This window comes from Tympanuchus pallidicinctus, unplaced genomic scaffold (assembly GCF_026119805.1).
Source record: "Tympanuchus pallidicinctus isolate F22 unplaced genomic scaffold, pur_lepc_1.0 scaffold2, whole genome shotgun sequence".
NCBI lineage: Eukaryota > Metazoa > Chordata > Aves > Galliformes > Phasianidae > Tympanuchus > Tympanuchus pallidicinctus.
This window is the reverse complement of record NW_026294721.1, coordinates 50,953,630-50,970,008: the sequence shown is the minus strand read 5'-3', so window position 1 is coordinate 50,970,008 and position 16,379 is coordinate 50,953,630. Positions and strand designations below refer to the sequence as shown.

Here is a 16,379-nt window from a genome sequence, read left to right as displayed (position 1 = left end):
CCACTTCCAGAGGTGGGAGCCATGGTTAGGCTGAAGAGCACTTGACAAAATAAGCTGCTTCATGTGACCGGTCCATAAGAGGGATCATTTAGGTTTAATGGGGAGAAAAGAACAGGCAATCACCCGCCTTCGGTTTTGGGTTTTTTTTGGTGTGGTGTTGCTGGATTCTTTTATTACTATTGCTTATAACCACAGATGGAGACATCCCTCTCTTCCCTTTCCTTCTGTTCATTGGTTTCACAGGAAGGATCACCGATGACTTCTGAAATCAGGCAGGTCTTAGCTTTCCTCCAGATGCTGAGTTAGAATGCTCCTTACTGCAGGAGGCAAACCTTAATTCACTTGGCGGTAGGATTACAGCAGGTACATTCATCCTCAAAAGCACTCCTTTTTCCATACCTAATTATCTCTTGATCTGCCAAGTCACGAGGAAAATCAAAATCGTCTTGTGTTTTAGATTATGTTTTCTTAGGATTGATGGGAGAATTCTGGGTGACATTCTGAAAAGCATTCAATTTATAGGATCAAAAGACTGTGGCTTTTAGGAGCATCTGTTCCTCAGATGTATTAGGGGCATAAGAAAACAGTACCTTTGGTTTAGCATAGGTGGAAGATTGCTGCCTTTATTGCCATTGGTGTAGGGTAAGATCATCACTTGTGTTTTCAGATGAGGCTTTGAAAACGATTATCTGGTACATTCTGACTGGAAACTGAGTTGCCCATAGGGCATGCTTCAAAAGAGTAAGAGCGTGCACTAATAATTCCACTATATTTTTTCCTTTGTCCCTCTGCAATACATTTTCCCAGCAACCACAATCCACTCCAGAGGAGGAACAAGGTGGTTTGGTTTTGCGTGTGTGTGTAAGGCATTTGATTTATGCTTAGGGCAGCTGGTGTTGTTTTCTTCTTTTCTGCAACATTCCTGTGTGATCTTTACATTACTATTCCCTAATTGAAAATTGGTTATAAGCAAGATGCTTTTCTGCCTGCTTCGTCAGTCTATTCTGCTTAGCCTACAAGCAGTTTCAGACAGAGGCTGTCTCTCATTCCAGAGGCATGTACACTGCCAGTGTGCGTGCTTTATTGGCCTCAGAACACTGTGCTGTAACACTCGCTGGCCACTTCTGATGTGGACTGGTTGTACCTACAGTCACGCACCGCATGTCCTTTTCTCATCCCTTTCTGTTCCCTCAGCCCTACTTGAGCAGAATTTGCTCACTGTGACTCTGTCTGTGAATACCCATGGCAGCGTGTAGTTTTTCTCCTTCCCTCTGACTGCGTGAATCTGTACCAGCATTTTGGTTTAATCTATCACATCCTGGATCTCGCCAAAATCCAAATCCCGTATGTAAGGTAGCAGTACAGGTAGAAGCGTTCCCATGGGTATGTGGTTTGTAGAATAGCTTGGGATCATTTAAATTGGTAAGAGCTGCGTAAGTTTAAAGAACCGTTATGTCTCACGCTCGCATAAACTTACATTCTACAGCTTTGCACTCTGCCGTGCAGATTAAATCACAGCAGATCTGTCTGAAGCACCCATTGAGGCTAAACAGCGGCATGTCTTCCGCTCCGTTGTTTAATATCAGATGTTTTATTAAGGGAATTAAAATAAAACTTGACCTAAACAAGGCAGCCTCCTGCTATTTTTAGAACATTATGCTGTATTCCATGTTCTTATTTCGCAGACTGGTGTGTAATTAATGATGTGTGTCCTTCCTTCCCTTGCTAATTGATGCACGACCTTTTGGGAGGTGGGCATCGTTATCAAACGTAATCACGCAGAAATGTGAGAAGTGGGAAAAGGAAGAAACAACAAAAAAAATCGCCTTTCATTGATGTTTTCTCACAGTTGAAGCGTAGGGCATGTTGCCTACAGTTCAGGACTTGCATGTCTCTCCCACTGCTGCAGGCTTCATGGGCTTTGAACAGCCTTTGGCTCCCAGCGCCTCCACGATCCTCTTTAGAGAAGTCGTCCTTGGTGTGTCTGCTCCTCCTGCCACCCCTTGCCCTGGCACATGGCAAGAGGGCAGAGGAGCCTCTCCCTCCATTTTCTGCTCAGTGATCTCCATCTCACTGCTGTTCACTTTCAGGTTGGAAAGCAGGTGTGCCAGAGACCGTAGGCTCCTTTAATCCCTATTAAGAACAGCAGATCACAGTGGCCCCTCTGGCCTTGTTCCCTATGACTATGAAACTAGCTTTAGCTGCACAGCGATTTAATCTTTCTAGTGGAAATGTAGTGCTGGTCAAAGGTCTGTGTTGCATCTTTTAGGATGGTTTCTTAGCTCTGTGAAGTTAATAGTGAGGTAGCGTCTGCTCCAACTCACAGATTTTGGCAGAAGGTGTGTGCAGCACACTCACCTTCCTGCAGCTCTGCTCTCTTGTGGGGAGAGGTCCTGAAAAGGAGAACCAAAGACGTGCAGCAGGCCTCTGCTGCAGGCCCCTCTTCTCAGTGCCACCCAGCCAGTGACCGCAGGGAGCGAGCGAGCAGCTCTGGCCCGTGTTATGAGCTGTGAGGGGATGAGAAGCAGCTCCTCGTCATTTTATCTCTAAAACTGACCTGGTGCAGCCCGTCAGCTGCTGCAAGTCCTTGCTGAGAGTGCAGACAGGGCGAGCTGGGGTGCCTGCTCTGCACAATGAGCAGGGGGCAGAGAGAAAGGCTGATGGGGGTATCTGCTCCTCTGGCTGTTCCCCCCAGCGCTGTTCCTCCATCTGCAGTTAATTTAGAGCCTACCTAAAGTGCGTCCACAACTACGTTTAAGCAAAAGTGGTTACCATAGTAACACTGGAGCTTTTCTAAATGCAGTCTATGATGTAAACAACTGAAACGACTGTCACCCCAAACAGTTGTTTATTTCATCTGTGTAGTTTATTGAGTATTTAAATCTGTTGTAGCACACACAGATTTACCGCTTCTAAGTATGACTTAGAGCAGTAACACATTTTTTTTTCTTTTTGCTTCCATTTCAGCTGATCTGTTTCCATGTCAACAGCACACATTGATAAAGAATTGACATTCTGACTGCATGTGGCAGTGCAGGGTACGAGGTGGTAATTAAAGTAAATCAATGTTTCTAATGATGGCGATGTTAAAACTGTGCCAAAATCCTGGGATTCCCATGCACGGTAGCCAGAGATTGCTTCTTGAAGCTGCAGAGAGCGAGGCAAGAATTCTCAAGGGAACAGACTTTCTTTGCGAGGTTTTCAAGCCTTCCTGCTTATAGATGCAGAAATACTGGGAAAGCAAACTCATTCGCTCTCTGCCTGTCTCTCAGAAAAATGCACCTAGCACTGTCTACGTGTGCACATGTGTATTTGCTTTGGCTCATCCAATTCTAATCTAGGTGCAGCTTAGAAATGCATAAAGCATGCATTAAAAACAAAGAACTCGATTCTTGGACTACAAACCTGTTTTGAGTCAAGTTTCTGGCAAAAACTGTGGAGCAGGAGGGCTTAATTAGCCCCCTCTCTACTCTTGATTTTCTTGTGGTGAATGTATGTATTGAACTTACTGAGGGACCAGAAACATGGAGGCCCAGAAGGGCATCTTTTAAACTTGGAGGCCTGCTCAACAAAGACCTGCACTCCAAATTGTGTACTTGGGGGATGAAAGTGGACTGCTTTTCTCTGTCTGTGTGAGCAGCATGTAGATTCACAATTGCCACAGTTGAGGTGTCATTGCTGTGTTTGTTTTGCTTTCTGTTAGAGCCTAGAGCAGCTCAGATCTGCATTAAGCACCCCGTTTATACACCCTAGGAGAGATGGATGTAGTCCCCAAGAATTCCCAGACTAACCAGGCAGCAGATGGGGAGAGAGACAAAATGCTATCTCCGTTTTGTAGGGACAGAGAGGGATTGAAAGGAATTTGTTTAAAGCTGCAGATAGGAGGATGCAGGCTCCCTACCTGCAGTTCGGGTGCCAGAAAATCCCTCATCTTCTATTTTCTCAGGGTCATACTGAGTCTTGTGGCAGGCATGGAAATTGACTCTCCATGCTCCTTAATTGAAATGTGCTCATTTCCAAGGGTGAGCAAAGTTTGGGAATACATTTACATGGAGACATTTAGCTCTGTGGGGACGCTCTGTCCAGTTTGAAGTGGGATTGAGCTAGTAATTTCTGTTATTTTTAGGTCTATGCTAACTTCCTGGTCTCAAGCATCTAAATGACATGCCTAGTGGTCATTGTTGCTGTGGATTCTGTTAGTAGCCACTGGAAAGAAATAGTTGTGTCCAAGCAACAGCACAGGTCACCTTCATCAGGCATTTAGTACTACTGCTTTGTGAATGTATAAATTCACTTGTTCTGTCTTCCATATTATGGGTTTATAGCATCTCTGTGTTTTTGACAGACCCATGAACTTTCTTTGTCTAGGGAGGTTTCCATGTTTAAATTAAATTCTTAGGTATTGTTTTAGAGAAAAAAAAATTTAAACGCCGATAGCAGTAACATGATTCCTGATACCACTGAGGTGTACTAAAACGTGGTGAGTTTTATGCTGTTGTGCAAGCACAGAGGAGCAAACACCTAACACCAATTGCAGTTGTTTGTGTATTGGAGAATGGCAATGAATAGAATAAATCCCCCACATGTGCTAATGATCATGCTAATTTTATTTCCAGATTGATGCTTTGGAGGATCTCTGAGCATTTCTGAAGAACTAAAGAATTATTCCTCACAGCAGCCCGTAAGGTAGTAAGTATTATTACTATATTTTGTAAATGTGAAAGAATTGTGAGATATTGATAAGCAGAGAAATTGCCAAATCAGTCAAGTCAGTGGCAAATAACTTTTTCCCTGTAGAAAAATATCACTCTTTCTGATACAAGGCGGGTACAATGTTGATGTTTCTACAAACAAGCCATTGCTGAATGACTTTAATTTGATTGCCTCAGAGTGAGACTCTTTTAGGGTGTATTCTGTGATTGTCACTGAGGTGGTATAACACAAAGAATAGATTGCGGCTGAGAGGGGATTTGTAATCTGTTTGTTGGGCTTGAATATTGGCTGTAGCTGGCAGTAGAACAGCAGCCAGTTTGATGGGTCCGCACAATAATGAGGGCTAAGAAGATCTAGTGCTCTCAGTTGAACTGCTGTTGGCCTTCCTTATCATATTACCTCACCTCCTAGCTGCAGGGACTGACAATCTTTCAAGGAGGTGTGCACAGTACTGTTTTTCCCCTTTGCATTAGGGGGAGGAAAGCAGCAGAGGCTGCGAGTGTTTCTTCTGAGAGGCTTGTCTGACTGTGCGGGGGAGTTCTGTGAAGGGTAACATCCAGCACCCGAGGGATTTGGCTTTGGAAGGAGCCAGGGCAGGCAGGTGTCCTTCCTAGTGCTGCAGCCTCTCCTACCTTGCTCTGCCCTAGGTGGGGTGTCTCACTGGAAATGCTTTACCGTAATCTTGTGGCTTTCAGCTGCCAAGCGGTGTTTCGGCACCTACAGCTATTGTTCCATATGGCACTGCTGCTTCTACCCCCATTTATTAGCTTGGATTAATTAGCAGGCATTTATAATAATCTGATAGACCAATACAATAGGCTACTGCCATGCTTTATCTTAAATAATGGCCACAGTAACTGCAGTGATACTGTTTTACTTAAATGAAGGTAGTTACACATGCTATTGAGAATGAACTGAATGTGATACATGACATAAACTGGTAATTAACACGTGGTCCCTGATGTCCACAAGCTCTGGAAATCCATTCACAATCATAAACAGCAGATTTCTGAAGAATGGAAGGACGATCACAAACATTTATATACAAACTAATGCAAAGTGGAGGAAATGCATATCCAGCCACAGATAGCTGTTAAAGAAAAGCAGTACCAAAAATTGTGTACTAAAGGCCTAGACCTTAAAAAGAGTAAACAAGACCCATTGCTAAGACACAATTGAGAAATCTTTGCGTAGAACAGAGGGAATATGTGATAGATATGTAATGATGTTTGGCTATAATTGCATACAGCATGACTACAGTGAAAGCATAAACCTAATTCTTTTCCAAATCTGAAACCAAATCTTGTTTTTCCAACCTAGAATTTCTTAGCTTTGCTGAGGTTTTGGAACCAGCAGTTTTGGAACCAGTAATTGAAAGAAAACTGTCGCTCTAATAGTTGAACTTGCCTTTTTTTTGCCAGTGCAGTCCAGTGACAGAAAGGGGAGGATAAAAGAAACCAGTTACTTTACAACGCTTCACGTACAAAAAGGTGTGATGGGAAATGTAGGGTTTTTATAAATAAATCTGGTATATTAAGCTGTAGTCTTATGCCATTCTAAAATAAAAGAAAGTAAGAGTTTGTCAGTGACAAGAGCAAAACAAAATGAAAGCTATCTTGTGGGATTTTAATAGAATTGTAAAGCACACTCTTTTGCCTTTGGGAAAATGCAAGGTGTTACTCACAGTTCTGCTTGGTTTCTGCTTGGTTTCATTCAGTCTGAGTTGCCTTTTCTTGTCAATGGGGTGCAATTCTCATGGAATGAGAATAAGGCTAATGGAGGCAAACACCAGCAACAGTGAACTGTAGCCAGTAAGAAAAAGGGGAGGCTGAAAAGAGACAAGCAGGAATACAGTGTTGCGAATGCTGGTGTCTCTGTTGTTACTTTGTGACACAGGTTGCAACCTGAAACATACACAACTGAAATACTGCTTCAAGCTTTCCTAAATTTCAAAGAGGCTCGGTTTTACTGAGCGTTGGGCAGAAGACGTGGGAAGGGCAGTGGCTAGGGCACACTGAAACCTAGTGGGGCCTTCTGCTGGGACAGACATTACTGAGCAGTCCCTTTGCTACTTTTTGAAGGGATAGGCTGTCTGCTGGTGAAGTAAGTGTGCAGACATAGATTTCCTAGTGCTGTGAAGAAACCGGGGACTGGAAAGAATGCTGCAGTGATTCAGAGTTAGTAGGTTTCTGACCAAAAACAGGTCGAAAGTGCACACAGTGAAGCATGCAATACCGCTTTCTTCCTGTGCTGCCCTGAATGCGCCAGGTACAGTCCACATCTTTGTCTGCCTCACAGCGGAGGAGCACCTTAGTAAGTAACTGATTGCTCCATTAATTCTCCCATTCCAGTGATGTGAAGAGCTGCCACAGGGAGCAAAGCTCTGGGTCTCTGCTGGCAGGGGAAGCAATGACTGGCAAGTGCATGTCACAGAGAAAGGGAGTTTCCAGGGTGTCAAAAATGTCTCACTTTGGCTTTTGTTTGGGTGTTGAAATGCTGAGCCAGCATCCTGATGCACTTTGTTATTCTGGAAGAAAGCTACTCCATTTATGCCTCAGGTTCCTGTAAGAATTGCTGGGCCAGAGGCTGGCCTGTAATTGCAGCTGTCAGCTCACTGTTAAATGGAGAGATGTAAAATACCTCCCTGCACATCATTTATTAACATTTAAAATCCATCAGGGGACATATAAAACGTTTCTCTTTTTGTAACATTTATAAACTATCGAGGAACACAGACACATTCCCTTATATTAATTACTCTAATTTAGGCAATGTCCATAGAGGGCCCGTGAGCACACCAGCTATGATTCCCCCCACAATCCTTTTATTTCTAGTCATTGCGGTTCCCCTGAGCCCCTTCCAGCTGCACATTCTCCCAGCATGAAGCAGAGTAATGCTGGAGAGTGAATGTATTTCCAGACCTTGTATACATGAGGGAGTTGCACTGAGATGACTGATAAACCTGCTTAGTTAAACCAATGCAAAATGTGTTGTGGGCAGTCTTATTTCATGTGGCCGCTTCTTTTAGATGTAGATTAGCTTTGAAATCAAGTAAACTCCCATTTAACATCTTCAAATAAAGATGTATGAAGGCATTCGCATCAGTTTAACTTGAATTGTTTCAGTCAGATGCAAATGAAACCGGTGAAACTTTCTTGTACTGAGATGACCTCAGTAAATACAAATTTCTGTCTGTCTTTTACAGGCCTGAGGGGTTGCAGCTATTCTGCAACTTTCTTTTGGCAAGACATCATTTTAATCACCTAAGCCAGGAGCCGGGGGGTGGGGTTATAAACTCTGCCTGATCAGTGTAATTCAAAGGAGGGACATTTAGTAGTCAAGAAGGAATATGAAAGAAGGCAGTTTCACTTGTCCCCCTCCTCTCCTTTTAACCTCTTCAGGCCTGATGCTGTAAATGTGTTGGGCCTGCTACACATCCTCAGTGCCTTACTGTTGCTGGAAGAATTTGCCACAGGGCTGGGACATGTAGCCCAAGCAATGCATCTGACTAGGTCACCCTGCTGCATCTTTAGACAGTGAATTCTCCAGAGCTTTCAATCTTCTCTGCCAGACTTTGGGATTGGTACCCACATGCCAGAGCAAGAAAATGAGCTGTCCTATTCCTCCTGGGTTATTTCAGCCAGCTGTTAAAATAGTTGATGAAAAGAAACTTGGCTGCTTGCAGTAGGCATGTTTTCCTGTGCTAGCATGACATTTGGAGAATAAAATGAATGTCATCATGAGTTTCCCCCATGACGTAATTTGAAGAGTATTCCCCAGCCGTATGTGCTGAGCTGTGAGAGTTGTTGCTGAAAGCACATAATATTGTGTATGCTTAATTTTAAATGACTACACAGTGGATAAGTCTGTATGTGTTACAGAATTACCAGGGTTTCAAATGAATAGACCTATGGTTTTCTTCATCAGAGATGAGGCCAGATAAATGTTGCTTGTCCCTTTCCTGCTCTACACTAGCCTTGTCACCTGGGGGTGTTTTAGCAAGTGTCCCATGTCAGCAATGGAAAGGCAGTGTGAAATGTGTGGGGAGGCTCCAGAAGGGTTGTTGTGCCAAGGGTGGCTGATGAGGTCCGGTGCCCTGAGGAGGGTCCTTTGGCAGAAGCATTCTTACCGTGAGCTGTGCCACTAAATCATATATCATAGCAGGGCTGAAATTTGTTTTTAGCAATTCAAGAACAAGATCCTACATCTGTTCCTAATTACAGGTAGGGATCTCAGAGGAGGTCTGAGTTACAGTGTATGTGGATATCAAAATGCATAGCTCTCATTACTTGAATAGGTAAATAATTTTATTCATCATCTGCGCAGGGACGTAGGAAGTGTAGCCCAGGAGATGTTAACAATTAACTGCAATCTCGTTTGCATTACCAGCTATCAATATCTTCAGCTTTTCTGCACAGTAGTTTAATATTGACTGTGTAAACCTTCTGAGAAGTGGGTTGGGGGCTAACTTTTCTTTTGAGAATCAGGCATTTAAAATATGCATTTATATTTTTGCCAGATTGTATTTATCTTCTACAGAAAAAAAATTATAATGTATGTTTTCATGGTTCTTTGCTTTCTTTTAGGGCCCAAACATCTTTTGTAATATCTGGGCTATCCTCAGCTTGTGACTGGCTTCCATTCAGGTTGAGATGCTAACCACCATGCTGGACTGTTTCCTGTTTCTGAAACAGTTTTCCCTGGATCCCAGAATTTTAGTTTGGGCAATATTGGTGTTGTTGCTCATCCTTTTGAGGGCAGCTATTTCTTTCCCATGCAATATACAGACACTACAATCCATTAAGTGCAAGGATTTGCTCTTGATTTTCAAAAGATGTGCCTTCATTGTAGAGTGCACCGGGAGACTCCACAACCCGTATTAGTACAATTTATTGCTATAGATTGAAACAGACAGAAGAGAGAAAAATAATGAGAAGTGGAGCTATTTGTGGGCAAATACGCTCTAATTCAAATTTGTAACTTGAGTTGGCTTAAGTGAAGCGCATTGGTGCCTTTTCCTGAAGTTGTCTTCATGCTTGGAGAGTATGGGCAAAAATGTGAGTTACTGCTACACAGCAGCTGCTAATAGGACTCCCCTCTATGGCTTAACTGTGACACTGCAGCACAACTGTCCTCCCTCTAGTGCTCCTAACTCAAAGGCAGTTAACTGAAGGGCATGCAACTGCTAGGAGACTCCTTTCTGCAGTTGAAGATTCCACCTGTATCCCAACCAGTGCAAAATACTGCTGTCACATTGGTTCTGCCCTCTGCTAACTGTGGTGTTAGAAGTGTTTTGTTGGTTTGTACGTACAGGGTTTGGAAACCCCCAGAGAACCACTGCATATGCAGTGATGTAAAGTACTCCCCTGCTGTTCCTTCAGTTGTTAAGTGTGTTGAGGTGAGCAGCACCTACCTGCAAATGGGAAGATCACAATATCTGGATGTTGCAAAGCAGCGTGTGAAACTGGAATTCAGTCTCAAATATGTTGTTGGAGTTATTGGTAAAGTTAGGATGCAGCTACAGCAATATGGATGGTAAATAGATGGCAGCAAGGATTTATTAAAAGTAAATCATACTAATGAACAGAATTTCTTTCTGTGATAGGATAAAAAGCTTAGTGGATAAGGTAAATCCCCTCAGTTTTGGGAACGTTCTTCTCACAGTTCCGTACCACATTCTTATAAGAAAGTTAGGAGCCTGGATAAGATATAATTTTTATAAAATAAGATGGATTGTAAGTCATTTTGAGTGGCAGTAAATATATATGTCAAGGAATATCTGAAGTGCTTGTCACATTGGTGCTTATATACATATTAATAACTCAGATTTGAGAGAGGAGAGAGCTGTCTTTCAGGAATCAATTCTGGCTCCAATACTAAGCTAATGTGCTCTATTTTCGTTAATTGCTTTGATGGTAGGATTACGACTTCATTGATTGTATGTGTGAATGATGTTAGTCATGTTGGGACTGCAAATACCACGCAGAGAGCAGTCATTAAATTATAACCTTTCCTAGACACATCCCTGGCATACTGCGTCAGGCCTCAAAGAGGGAATGTGCACACAGCTCAGTTGCTCTGGAATTCCTCTGTAAGCCAAAACTCCCACTGTCCTTCTAACTACAGTCAAGACATGTGCTCTCTAACTCCTATTGCATTAAAAAAAAAATCTTGAAAAATGTACATTAAAGGAGCATTAAGGTTGTAAAGCGGACCGCTGAGTAATTAGGAAATAATAGAATTCAAGTGGCCTGTATAATTTTATTTCAGCTTCCTAATGCATATGTATTATGAGGCGGTCTTCAATTCCAGGAACCCGTACTATTTTTAGCTCAGGATTCTCCTTTGGTAGCCCTCCATGCAGCAAGGAATTTCATGCAGACTGAGTTTTGCTTCGTGCAATTTCATGAAAAATTCCTCCAAGCTTCATTCCATGCTGGTTTGCAGCCCACTGTTTCTCATGGTCCTTTTACAGAATTCAGGTATGCATACAGAAATGGGGAACGCTTCAGTGAAATGTTTCAGAAACACGGGAGAAGGAAATATGCAATTTTGAAGTGCAACAGTGATATCAGAAGCTTGCAATATCTAACATTTTTCATAAACAGAACTTAAAAATAACCATCAAAACCAAGCAAACCTTACAGATTCAAGTTTCATTGCAGATATTTTGCAATGCCTTTAATTGAAGTCATAATGCAATCTATGTGTACGCTGAATCTTTGTGTCTGAAGATTTGCACTGTTGCCTTAGATGCATGACAATTAGGCATTTTCTGTTGGATGCTCTGGATAATATCATTAGATGCACAATAATTAGGTGTTTTAATCTCATTAATATTCATTTTCATACATTTAAATGCCTCTCTTATAGCATTTGTTAATTAATGTACATTACAATGGTATATTCCTCTTCCCCATTCACCCATTCTGATTTAATTTAATGAGTTGACATATCAGATGACTTCTCTTACAGGATTCTGCTGTCGTATCTCTGGTGGGAACAAAGCTGTGGTTATCGTGTTGTTTGTGGGTGGTATTAGTGCTGCTATTTTTCTCACAAGGAATCTGGGGCATGGACAGCCTGTCCTCAGTGATGCTGTTGCTAAATAGATGGCTCCTCGCCGTGCATTTCCTTTTATTCATCTTATTATTTCCCACATCCCAGAAAGTTTGGCTCCCAATGTGTTTTGTGAATTGAAAGTGAATCCCATTTGTACCTCTAAAAGCTTGTGTTTCTTCCACCACAGAAAGTAAAACGCAGCCTGCAAAACTGCAGGACGTGGCAACAATTAAAAATAGCTTTCCTCACTCTTCTAAGTAGAACTAATTTAAAAGGTAAACTAAAGCATTCAAGGGAGTTGAAGGAAATCCCTGTCTCCTGACAATGTCTGCAAGGAGGTGAAGTAGTAAGTGAAAAGCTGCTGTATAATTACACCTACTGGGGATATTCATTATGATTCTTGGGTTACTCCAGAGCCTGACTATTAGTATTAAGTTAGACAGCTTGCCTGCGCGTTGTGCAAATATTTTAACAGACTGCACAGCACCTCCCACGATAACGTCTGTGCTTTCAGTTCCTGTCTTCTGCCAAATACAAATAATAACAATAACGGTAAACATACAGTGAATAAACTTCGTTTTGTCTGCCGACTTAGCAGATAGAGTTATTGTGGTGATTTGCTACTGTTTTTTGAGTCTCAGTTCATCGAAAGTTAAGGGAAAAACTCCCTAAATTCTTCATACTGATAAATTGAAAAGCAGTCTTAGCAGTTAACAGATTATTCAAATCCAGATGGAGAAAACACACCTGGAGGGGAATTTTCAGAAGGGCTCAGTGTCAACTTAACTCTGCTCCTACTGAAGTCAATGGGAGTTAAGCCAGTACGGAGCGATTTTCAAAATCTTAACCCTTGGATCTGCATACATGCCTGAATTCGGTGAGGTTTCTTCTTTAGGAGATTCCAAGTTATTAGGGAAGAGATTTCCAGTAGCACCTGGGGGATTTAGAAGCACAGTTCAATTAGTCTTTCACTGCAATTTGTGCTTCTAAATACCTGAGACAGGTTTGGAAATCTCACTCTAAAGCCCCGTCTCAGCTGCTGGTTAAATCCTCAGCACACGCGTCTATTCCGATAAAAACGGAATTCCGGACCGAGGCACATGCAGGATTTTGTGTGTGGTTAGAGAGTACGCTGGGAGAACAGGCTGTCACATTATCGTTAACTGTAAATGAAGGGCACTGTCAGCTGGGAAACGTTTGAACAACATTTCAAATGCTGCTGCTGTGGTTCAGTGCTGGGTTCAGCTAACACTGATGAATCACGTTGTGTGACCTCTGCTAAGCCGAGGGGCACGTAACTCGCAGCAGGTGCCGAGAGGGTAAGTTAGTGTCTGTCTGGGTCATGATGGAAGGATCTGGTGCTCCACTTTTTGGGCTGCCATGTCATTCAGGAGTGATGTATACGGCTTTATGTTAGACAACATGATTTGCCTAGATTTAGTGGCTCCTTTTCATGTGTTTTTTATGCAGCACAGCTGCAGCCACCCAAAAAAGCCCTACCCCATAGTACAGGTAAGACGATAAGATTTAGGTGTCTTGACAGCCCTCGCTTTTTCTGCTGGCAAGAAAAGACAGTTCCTGCTTTTCTGTATTTCATGGGAGTGAAAGTAGCATTCCTTTTAAATGTCTGGAAGAGAAGGGGGAGAGGGATCCGTCAGTGTGTTAGAAACAGGGAGATTTTCAGCTGTAGTTCTTAGGAGGAAGGGTTCAGAGCCCAGCCCTGCTTCACTTGGAGGCAGTGAGTCCCAGCTAACCCCCAACCTGTTTGGGAGCTCCAGCTGTGATGTGCCTCTGCTTCCAAGTTTCATGTACTCAGCTTGCTCATAGGACACAGTATATGTTTCACACAGAAGTGGGCATATGCCCTGATTTAAAGGTCAAATATTCCTTCAGATGAATCCCAGCATAACCATTGATGGATACTAGAGGGAAACTAGTAATGCTGGTGAACAGCGTTACTGTGAGAATGATGTTTTGTACCATACATCTCAGGACTCTTTATGAAGAATTCCTTGCTTTACCTTTGAAACTCCAACTGTAGTGTAACTGAACAAGAATTTGGGGTTGAGATGTGGAAGAACGGGAGTAAGAAATCTGGTAAGTGTTCTCCTTTAACAAAGATGGCTAAAATTGATATTTAATTTAGATTATTTTAGTTGTCATTACCATGCAAAAAAAGAAGAGGAAACTTGAGATTGTCCCAGTCATGACAGAATTAAGCTTAACAGACAGCCAGTCTTGGTCTCAGCTTGGCTTAGCAAGAGAGTGAAGAAGAGTAAGTCTGTTTCTGTACCAGCCCCTTTCCTCAGCAAGCCTTGTATTTCTGTCCTGGGGGGGGAAGGGGGAGAAGCAGGAACAGTATGGCTGCACACCTAGAGAAATATCAGATGCTCACCTCCTGTGAGCAGGGGACAATCAGGCAGGGGGAAATGGGAGGAGCTTCATCCTGGTGAGTGTATGGGGATAGCAAGCCCTGCAAAGCAGGGGAAACAGCTCCGCACTGCAAAAGGGAGGAATCTGGGGGTGAACCACAACTCATGTCAGCCCCTTCAAGGGACTGTACTGTTGTCCAATGCAGAGTGAAGGATTAGGGTGTGACTCAGGATCTCCTTTGTACAGTACTGACACTAAACCAAGCCTATTGTGGCCATTTAAAGGGAGAGCATTTGGACTTTCGCTGGAAATAACCATTAAAGAATGGCTCCAGAGGGCTCAAATTATACTCAGAGCTGAGCTTACCTCTCTGATCTCCTTATGACATCACCTTTGTTTAAACAGAGAGCCATGGGAGGTGTTGACCCATGACATGGAAGAGCTGCAACCATGATGGTGTGAGGCAGGGGGCAGAAGCAGCACAGGTGCCTGAATTAGGCACAGTGTTGTTCTGTACCCCATGATGCCACGTGGAGGGCCATAAAGGCGCAAGCTGTGAACTGGGGCCTGGCTACTGCTGGGGGGTTGGTGGGCGTCACTCAACAGCAGTGAGTCCTTGTGTTGCTGGTGGGGCATTGGTCGGTGAATTGCAGTTACGTGTATTGCTATCATTGCATCTATGTTTCCGTTTTCTTCTTCTGTCTTAGTAAATAGTTTTTAACTCATAAGTTCTGTCTGGTTTCCAGTTCTCTCCTTCATCCCACTTGTGAGGGAGTGAGCGAGCAGCTGCGCGGTGCTGAGCTGATGCCAGGTTAAACCACAGAACTGCTGTGGGCATCAAAGGAATGGAAGAGAGTTCAAAACAGCCATCTCTTGGTCTGTGTGAAGTCAGGCAGTGTGGAGCTTACCGCAAATCAAAGCACAGCTGCATTACGAGAGCGCTAATGGCATGGGAGCTGTTGTGGTTGTGTGGTGCTAAGTCTGGAGGCAGCCGAGGTGGAGGCACAGGAAATGAAGGAGTGAGCTGTTGTCTCCTTAAAAGGTAGCAGGTAGGGAAGGAGAGGAGTGATGTTACCAAAAAGGATACAGAGGAGTAAGAAGAATACAAATGTATCTCCATGACTGGAGAAAGCACAGGACAGCTGTGGATCATTCTCTGATGAGGGATGAAAGGCCCTTGACTCACAGAGATTCATGTCTGGTAGTCAATCTCTGAACGTATCCAATCTAGTTTACTTTGGTTTCTGTGAACAATTGTGGCTCCTGATGAACAAATGTTAGAAATACCCGTTCCGTTCTGTATGGCTTGGCTTGCCTTTAGGCTTAGCTTAGTGTGATGTGTAATGAGGGCTTTGCTTTGGTAGGATTTGATGATTTGGAAAGTAGCACTTCCTTCCCTCCATCAGTCTGTTAGAGGAAGTAAGTTACTGCTATTGTTCCTCATTTGCTTGGAGAGCTGTGCTGATGGGGGGAACATTATTATAAAGACTCTGGTTTCCTATCCTTCCCTTCCTTCCATGCTTGTCTCTTGAGCTAGCACATCCCACTTATGCAGAGGAAAAAAAAAAAAAAAAAAGACTGGAAAGAGAGCCCGTGGACAAGTGGCTCTAGAAGGGAGAGATGAGTTTTTTAATGGCTTCTCTTTGCTCCTGCCAACCAACCTAGTCTACTTCTGCCTTTAACTGGCTGAAGGAGAAGAGCTTATGGGGTGAGCAGAACCTGAGACTATTCAGCTTCACAAGGAAACAGTGGATATGCAGCAAATAAATGTCTGAGAGACATTAATCCTGATGTCAGTGCGAAGCTACTTTTATGTCAACACTAGTAGGATAGGCAGGCAAGATATAAGATGAGAGAGAGAAGAATTTCAGGACATCCCTTGGGCCACCCATGAACTTGTGCAAATCCAGGGCTAAGGGTCCTTTGTCCTTCCTCCAGCTGAGCTGCTCACAGTGCTGTGGCTGAAGGCTGGAAAACAGCACATATGCTAAGGTGAAAATAGCAGAACACACTGTATTTTGTGCTGTTCTCTCTCCTGACGTAATCAAGTACTGTAAGTTTTACATACCAGTGCACAGATTACTGGCATTTACTAGGAAGCACAAGGAGCAGGCTGGCAACTGCTTGGAGGCACGCAGAATACATAGGCAATTGCTCTGGAGCATGGGGAATGCACAAGCAATTCAATTCCCAACTGGTTTCTAGGCAGGAGTTACCAATTAAAATTAAAA

At 43.2% G+C, this 16,379-nt stretch overlaps 1 long non-coding RNA gene across 2 annotated transcripts in view; it reads left to right on the top strand.

Annotated features, from left to right (window-relative positions):
- LOC128079864 (uncharacterized) overlaps positions 1-16,379 on the top strand; it is a 187,280-nt gene that overhangs the window by 93,482 nt on the left and 77,419 nt on the right. For both annotated transcript variants that reach the window (XR_008206349.1, XR_008206350.1), the window contains one exon: positions 4,617-4,689. This is a non-coding gene — a long non-coding RNA (uncharacterized LOC128079864). The remainder of the gene's footprint in view (positions 1-4,616; positions 4,690-16,379) is intronic.